Source organism: Pomacea canaliculata, linkage group LG2, assembly GCF_003073045.1.
Source record: "Pomacea canaliculata isolate SZHN2017 linkage group LG2, ASM307304v1, whole genome shotgun sequence".
Lineage (NCBI taxonomy): Eukaryota > Metazoa > Mollusca > Gastropoda > Architaenioglossa > Ampullariidae > Pomacea > Pomacea canaliculata.
This window is the reverse complement of record NC_037591.1, coordinates 36,482,843-36,492,009: the sequence shown is the minus strand read 5'-3', so window position 1 is coordinate 36,492,009 and position 9,167 is coordinate 36,482,843. Positions and strand designations below refer to the sequence as shown.

The following is a 9,167-nucleotide window of genomic DNA, read 5'->3' as shown; positions in this document are numbered from 1 at the left end:
CACCACTGCTTTAACAAAACTGATTTTTGTCTAAGTTATTTCTTTATTTAATTATTGCTCTAGACAACTTTTATGTATAGCGGCTTATTAGGTTATAGCAATGTACGTGAATAACAAGACTAGCTCTTACAATGGTGTATATCAAATGCGATGTGTTTAGAGATATGAAAACAAATAAGGTAAAGATATTATGTATTGTCAAAGTAAGCCTGCATACACTGTTAACCGAAGTGCTACCAAAGCGATACTTCTGTCTCCATCCACCGAATATGTTTAGAGTGTTCAAATTCATAACTGTATTAATGTACATCATACCCCGTGACTGTGTAACTATTATATATATATATAACTGCCAATGTTAGGAGGAAACATTAAGAAAAGACAAAAATAACAGAAAAAAACAGGTTAGTCTCTGTTTGGACTGACAGCAAAGTCTAAGGACGGTATGAACCAGAAATATTTTGTCGTAAACATCGGTTTTTTTTCCCAACTGGCTATACTACTGTTTCCAATAACCATTTGTCAAACATAGTGATATAGTTGACATTCAATATCCAGGATGAGAGAATCCGAGGACTACGACCGAGAGAAACAAGAGTAACGCGCGCTTGCCTCCCTGCCCCGCGAGTTACCTCCCTTCTCCAGCCATTGCTGACCACTCCAGGCGTGAGGCTGCGCCGGGTCTGCAATGCATTGCTTAGTTGTTAAACAACATGTGGCCTGGCGTATTTGTTTGACATGAAGAGTGTGTCAATGCAACAGGCCGATAAATTAAACTGGCAGAGTTCCCAGCGCCAGTCAATGACGACCGAGGTTTGTCTTGGATTTCTTCGCCAGGGGGTCAACATAACCTCCCAGAAACACGAAAAGTTCATTGCTGGCTGTTAGGAAGCAGAAGAATCTGTCTCTCCAGATAAGATTTAGAAGGAAATGTTAATGTTTTGAGTGGAAGTCATGATATTTCTTTCAGAACTTTGAGATGAGGCGCAGTTACATCTAGGATTGAGAGTACAGCATGAATTAAGTACTTTTGAGCAGGTTGTTTTTAAAAACAGTAGTTCATCCAACAGTTAATTACATTATTTTGGGAAAGCAGTCAATAAAAGCGAGTTGATAAAAGTCTGACTGGCATTTGATTGCCATTCATTGTTGGGTGTAATTAATGAGCTTTTATGTTTATGAAAAGTTATTATATCAAAGCGAATCCTAAAATAAATGGCACAAATTTTTTCAGGCACCGTATGGTCCAGAAGTCAGAGAAAGAGAGAGAGAGATCCTGGCTGCACGTGGGCGTGAGAGAACGGAAATTAAGTGATTTCCCATAAGGACAGTACGCCACATTATTCCTTTAGCTGAGTTCTTACATTTTTTTGGGATGGGGAGTAATCATTCCCTCTCCCCTCCCACATCGAAACATCATGCTGTAGAACTACTAGACAGACCTTCACATCTGCTGGTATAGAAACCATCTTGCTACTCGTTATGTGAGTATATATAATAACCAGCCTGGAACAATATAAAATAATGTAAACCTCCTTACTTTTGAAATTAATGAACACGAGTGCATTGCATGACACTTAAAAAAGAGTTATTGTTGCACAGAACTGTGATAATGAAGACTTTTATTTGTTTATTTGGTTGTTGTTTTCATCCTTATCTATTATTCAGTGTTTGAAAGTTTGTGGAGAGCTTTCAGCTTATCGCTGAGTGTTGCCTACAGGCAAGCTTTCTAGACATCAGGTTGATTATTTTCTCTTCAGAGCATGTCACATGTCTACTCTGTAAGTAAACTGAAAAAAACCACCCTCCTCAAATGATCAACTATCCCATTCTTCTGGTGTGTTTTCTCTCACGGCGAACCACTTACACCTTTCTATCCTAACGGCTTAGTGATGTTTCCTTTTTTAGATACACCTGTCTTACCTTACTTTTGACAGTGTTGACACTGAATCCAGAATTAAACACGTGATCTCGAGAAGCAGGTCCTACTGCGTCTCAACTGCAAAATACTGAGAGGCCTGGATCACGGATAATGCCTTGGAAATGGGATCTCACCAGTGTCCAACACACAACAGCCCCAGCTGATGGCTGGATCAAGTTTGAGCTTTGCCGGGACAGTTATAAGAAGCAGAAGGCTGAGAATGAAATACTTAAGCACGAAAGAAAATGTGGTATTGACAGTTAAAATGGAAGCCAACGAGAGAGAGAGAAAACACAGGAAGCAAAGACCGTAAAACGTATTTAAAAAAGAAACTGTAGCAACACAATGAAAGAAGGAAATGTGGAGAAAGGAATGTATCAAGGTAGAGAATATCGTTTGACTATTAAGTGAAAACAACAGTCCTAAAATAAAAGAAGAACGACAGCATTCCTGAAACAACGACCGACAAGAGACAGGCAGGAGACACTCCGTGTGTCCAGAAACTTTCATGGCGAACCTTTTCTCTCGTCTGTCCGGAGTATGTTATCTTCTTCCGCAGCTTCATGTTACTGCAGTCGTGGATTGAGCTCTGGTTAAATATTTCAACGACTCCTACATGTTCGGTCCAGTCTGCTGTTCGTGAAGACTCCTACTTACTCACCCGTGAAATATTTAGACAGTGTCTGGCTGCTACGAGTTCAATTCCAGTGAAATATGCAATCTTTTCTTATCATTTTCCTTACTGTGCAGCAGTTGTGTTCGCCTGCACAACCCTACCCCCGAGGTCTAGGTCTCAAGTTCTAGAAAATAAGTCTTAAATCGTTGGTCTCAAGTGGAAGTCAGTTTCCCTAAGTGTTGCTTCAATAATCCACTTTCCACTTGAGACCTGCGGCTTAAAACTTATTTTCAAGACCCCACAGGCACGCAAGCCAACGGAGATGTTCGGAAATTTAGCAAAAAAATAAAAAATCTTGGCTTAATGTTGGAATCCAACTTAAGAACTGACACGAAGCCTGGCCCCCAGATGCCTGGCAGTCTTGAAGGAAACTGCACTCGGGTGGGTCACATGCGCTGTCAGCGTCTGATGTAGTCGCCGCCGTCTTGCCTGCACCCAGCATCTTGCTGGTGGGACATCCTGGCGGTGGAGGACTGATCTCCATAGAAACGGGCGGAGATTGCGTGTTTGTGTAGCACTTACACCAACTGCAGGCGCGGCTGCAAGTCGTGGGGCGATTTTTTGGTGTTATTAATAAAGTACCTGGCCGGTCTCCATGCAGAATCTTCGGTCCACAGAAAGTTCAGCTCAGTGCAGCTGTGGAGTTTGTTTTCTCTTTTATTCACAAGTACGTGAGTTTTTTTTTTCTTTCTCTCAATCTCTCTGACCACCTAGATATTTTCTTTTTTTCAACATCGTAAAGATTATCGCGAGTATTTTCTGTTCTTTCCGTGGTTTGTTTGTTAATTCATTCTATTTTTTCAGTCATTCATTCTTTTTCTTCTTCCAACGTTACTGCCTTTATTTCTTCTTTTGTAGAGAATGTTTAAGTTGTGATGTTTATAGCGAATGTCTGGTCTGTTATCACTCAGCATTTAATGATTCCAACTGGTCGATGGTGTAACATGGAGGTGTTAAGAACCAGGCTTGGGTTTTATTGGTGTCCTTAGCTCCTTTTAATACACACAGATGCCCTCTAAAAGTTATGAGCACTCTTATGGACGGAAAATAAATGTAACATTCACATGCAACCTCATATAACGGCTCATGTTCTTAAAGATCTGATACATCTACGAGAGAATAAGGGAAACGTTTATATATATAATTAAATTTACACAGATTTGACGGTTTTCTCAGAAAAGAAATGTCAGCATCTGCTGTAGTTGTAGCTGTCGTGCCTGAGCTAACCTGCAGTGGTTTGTGGCTTTAGGTGTCTTTTTCTTTAGTTTACCTGCTCATCATTTAGAAAGGTGATGTGCTCATTTCCATGAAGAGAGCACACTGCTCAAATATCAAAGGCGCCCGACTTCAGGGTATTCTACACTTCTTTTGTTCCCTTTGAAGTTCGACAATGTTTCACTTTAATGTCTACACACACATATGAAACTCGGCAATTCCGGACAGTGATATAGATCATATGGACACCGGCTGCACGCACACACAAAGGGAGCCATGCAAAGCCACACAGGTAAACGCAAAAAAACACACAAAAAGAGCTCACACACCTGTCACACGTGCAGTTCAAAGTTCTCTCCTGTAACGCAGATGTAGATGGTTCTACAGAGCATTCCTGCAGATGGTGTTCCAAACATCGATGCACACGACCTTATTTACATACAAGAATAAAAGTTTCCTACGACTAACAAAACCACGGCTGATGTTTGTGGTGTAGACACAGACTGAGGTCAATAAGACAGAGGTCAAGTTTGTACATGGATGACTTTACATCACGGTATTCAGCCAATGGGAGTAGTGACCTTATCCAATCTGTGTACAAAGGTGACATCACAATTTGACCTTTCTGCACACGGTGATGTTTGCATGTGTCTACATCGAGAACTGAGGAAGGGTTTTCATCCAGATTTGGTGGAAATAGTAGCTTTTACTGAGCCCTACCCACTATATAGAAAGTAAATTTGCACCCGACAAGTCCTCTAATGCAGTACAAATACAACTGGTGAAAAATAAACTGGACGAATTTTGTTTCCATTCGTGGACAAGCTCAGCACGAGGGAACGGATGGCACAAAATGTTTGGGCAGGAAAGAGGTTGGGGAGGTTGGAAAAAGTAAAATTGATCCAACGCAAACATGATTGTGTTTTTAGCACAGTCGTCTGGTGTGAGACCCGATGGCAAAAATATATTGATACGACTTCATGCAGGAGCTACAGTCGATAGTTATTCATTTTCAGAGCAAATGCTTATTGGGTGGACCTAAAGATTACATTAAACATTACATTCAGGTTGGAACAGGTCGGGTTAGGGTTAATATGCAATGAAAAGCCAGAATAATACTTCCATGTGTTAGAATTAGCACAGGAAGTTTCATGCTTAAAAATTCAGTAAACTCGACTGGTCACCCCGCGCCAAGCGATTCCATCTTGTTCTTTATTTTGGTTTTCCTTGCTTGTTTGGGGGCAATGATACCGAAACCTTTTCACATCCATAAGATTTAGAGAATATTTTTTCGGTAGTAAATGTTTCGAAGAATTAGCAACAGTCTTTAGGGATGTGTAATAGTGTCTTTAGACTGTGTTAGTGGTGCACAAGACATATGGATATGTCTTTGTTTTGTCGGTGAGACAATAGAAGATCTTTACAAACCAGACCTACAGGGAATATTGGTCTTAGACCTTCTCATGTCTGCTACCAACCTATTCATTTATTGTAGTCTGCTACACTCTAAATTCAGTTTTCGGCTGATGTCATTCATCCAAAAGAATATTTGTAATTTATTAAAACCATCATGGTTTCTGTAAGACCTTCTCTGTGTTGTCTAGACTGTTTGTAATAAATGTAGAGCAGTGTTCCTGTGTATTATTTATATGTGGATCACATTCCACAATAGCGATGTTTGTGGCAGAACAAAATTGCAGGTTCTTTACCTAAAGGAACCGAAGAAGTCTGTGTTCCTTTCTTACACTATAGCATTTCGAGGGATTTTCAACAATGTACTCGAAAGATGTGTCCAACACTCATTAGTTCTGTATTTTTAATACATCAGTTATATAAACTGGCGTAAAGTTTGTAAAGTAGATAACTTAAAAATAAAGACGATGCCAAGTTCCTGTAACTTAATCTGTTCAAAAAAAAAACCCCACATATTTCTTTAAAACTAACTGGAAAACACTGATCAACAGTTCCATGAAAGTGTCAGAGAATTTCAGTAATACAAACTATTTATTAATAAAACATTATTACTAAAAAAATATTTTCATCATCTCAGTTGTGTAAAAGAATTAATCTTCGCAGGAAACGGAAATGGAGAAATTTTATTCTTCTCCTTCCCTCACTCGATGCCACAGACTAACATAATGATACTGTTGCTGTTGCCGTTGCTGCCTAACCACAGATGGTAATCAGAGAAAGACAAACACTGGCGACAACACCTTTGTGCAAAGTCTCACAACAGCAGGACACAGGGGTTCACTTATTTCAGCATTTGGGACGCGACTCCATCGCCGCTCACCCGCCGCAAACGCACCGCGTACGAATATGTAAGTGAGGTGGGTAGGGGAAGTGCTGGCGGGTGGGCGAGGGCCTGACGAGTATTGGGGAGGGGGCCAGCCATCCAGCCACCATCTCCTCCCCTTCCTTCCCTCCTCCACCCTCCCCTTCCTTCCCCCATCCTCCATCTCCATCCTCCATCCCGCTCTCCGATCTGCGCAGCTATTAAATTCACACAATAGCACCGTCTACCCACCGAGTCCCGTGGTGTTACGGATAGTCGATCATCGCAGAGCACACTGGTGATGCCCGCCTGTGCTGCTACAGCCTCTCCCAAAGACAGGGGACGTGTGAGTGGAAAACATATTGTCACCAGCCAAGCAGTCTCACTTGGACACCGTGGTCATGCGACCTTCGGCCCTGAGCGGAATTCCTGTCAGAAAAGTTTTCTGTAAGAACTTATTGAGGAGCTATGTGAGAGAATATAGTGGTGTGATGACAAATCAAAACAGTGAGATGCTGGACTTTCTGCCGTTCGTAAAGTTTTTTGCCTCTCTTCGTTTCGAGAAACATCTGCGGAAAAACACTCTTCTGTGGAGGAGGACGGAGACAGCTTGTCTGTACAGCCAGGAGCTGATCGGACATCGTGTGTATTGAGAAAGTGGCCAAAAAAAGACTCTCTAATGATGTTGACAATCCAGCAGCCATTACAATTTAGCAGCCCATAGCAACGCCGGTCTGTTCTCGAGGATAGAAGTGCTCCCGTTATACTTCAAAAGGGACACAGAAGAACTCCATGGTCACGTGACAACAACAGTCGCAGTCCACCGCGCGTTCTGGTTCATGACCGGACTTCCAGCTGTCGGTAATTGGAATTGATTACAGTTTTCATATACTAGCAGCTTTATGTGTCTGGCAGAAACATGCACAAGGTCAGAGTTGTAAGCAAATCGAGGTTGTAGAGGTGGATAGAGGGAGGGACAGGGTGGGCTGTTCATGGTTGCGTAACGCTATCACCTGCAAAATACAGAGTTCAGAAGGACGGTCATATCATCTTCAGTAATGACAAACGAAGCTAACAGGATGAGGTGTTAATCGAATTCTCCGAAGGTCAGATACGTCCGATATAAATTTTGATATATACTTTTGTTAGTAGTCTTCTACACTAAACAATTTTTAATCAAATTTTGAATTCTCATACTAAGGTAATTTAGAATGAATAATTTTTAATGGATAAAGTTATTAGAATATTGCCATATTCGTCGATTTATTTAACTTTCATTTTACCAACGTAATGAAGTAAAGTTATTGCAGAAGAAGGAATGGTTTAGGCCTTGACCTTAACCATCTTTACAATTTATCGTACAAACCGCTGGAACTTTATCTTTGTTCCTGACCTCTAGAGAAATAATGGATCCCAGAATTAAATGGTTCCTGCCAATCCAGGAAAGCAAACGCGTGTTAAGAGGATGGGATCGCCAGTATGATCGACTTTGCTTCTTCATCACAAGACAGTGACGGTGGGGCAAGCGGCTGTCTCGCTCATTTGCCCCTCGACAGAGTCAGAAACGACTCTCGGCCTCGCCAAGATTTTGTCTTGGGGAAATTCAATTATTTACTCGTCAGCGCGGCTGCAAAGACGGAGCGAATCAGCTAAGCTCTTTTTTCTTTCAACTTACACTTTTGCTGTAGTCGGGAGGAATGGTAGAGTGTGGCGACAATGGTCTGATGCCAGCTTCAGTTCTCGTTGCCATTGACAACTTAACGGACCGAAAAGAGTCGGATAACGAAATGCTTCTGCATTCTTGTTAGGAAGACATTCACAACTTTCTAGTATTTCAACCGACAGCTGTTTCGTTTTATTTGTCTTGAAATTTACTGCAGCTGCCAGCATGATTACAAAAATAAGTTCTTTGCAACGGAAGGAAATTTGAGTAAGAGGTTTGTGTGTGTCCGCAGGAAAGTTAAAGCAGAGTCTGAAGATAGAGACAATAAAGGATCGTCTTCACTTCGATGACAAGCTTCATTTCCTTTGATGTATTCGCATATCCATACTAAAGGTGAGTATTTCAAGCTGTTTCTAGAATAATGAGTTCAAATGTTTTATTTGCTATATGTTTGCATGTTGTTTTTTTTAATGACAGCATTATTACAGTAAGTATTAAGTTGCGATTTTCAGTCAATCCGTTGGACAAGAACTAGGGTTCGGAACTGAAAGATGAGCGATGAAGACGAACGTGTTAATAATTGTATATTTTGCATGGTGGTTTCTGTTTGAGGTACGAGAATAGAGTTGGGGAAAATCAGAAAGGAAAGAATAAAAAAAATGAAGAGAAAAAAAAGCCAATCAAGTGATGGACAAAAGAAAACAAAATGATGAGAACTAAGACAAACAATGAGAGAAGAAGAACTGGAGAGCCAAGCTTTCTAGCTTGAGTTACATCCCTTCTTCCAAATCCGTTTCTTCCGCATTCCTTTGTTTTGCTTGAATGATCATATCACTGTTCGCACATAAAAGTGAACACAAAAAGTGGTCGAGATCGCAGTGGATGGTCCTTGTGTCGACAGGGATAAATCCATGTGCATGCACCCCAAATCCTGGATTTACAGGTAAAAGTTCGCACATGCTCAGCTTAGTCAAGACTTTGATGACACCTGCCTGTCCTCCACACCATTTGTTAACGACATTCTTTTAAAACCCTTATGTCTTCTGTCAAACACACTAATTGGAGGTTTATTCGACTTAAGTTCGTAATTCTTTATGAGATACTCGCTTACATGTCTTTGTTCAGTGCACGAGAAGCATAAGTAACCCAATCTCACAAAAGTAAACTTCGGTGAATTAAGAAACGAATGTCGCAGTTGTAAAGTAAAAAGTAAGGAGTCCTGCCTGAGTTGATGTATTACCTGGCGTGCCACACTTAGGATAGACATCAGATCATACATCCTAGGACAAGTACATGTCTGACAAGCTGAGATAAACTTAAAGGCAAAATGGAATTTGCAATAGGTCAATGTGCAAAGAAAATTTACAGTTGGGTAGGACAGACACTCCATCAACTCGAAGGAGCAGATGTTCTGTTT

General features: G+C 41.0%; 1 protein-coding gene across 1 annotated transcript in view; it reads left to right on the top strand.

The window, feature by feature from the left end:
• The first annotated feature begins 6,198 nt into the window (after nucleotides 1-6,198).
• Nucleotides 6,199-9,167, top strand: part of LOC112557610 (sex peptide receptor-like) — a 29,671-nt gene continuing 26,702 nt past the window's right edge. Inside the window, 2 exon segments of the mRNA XM_025227582.1 lie at nucleotides 6,199-6,948; nucleotides 7,487-8,143. The gene's annotated coding sequence lies outside the window, so the exon portion shown is untranslated.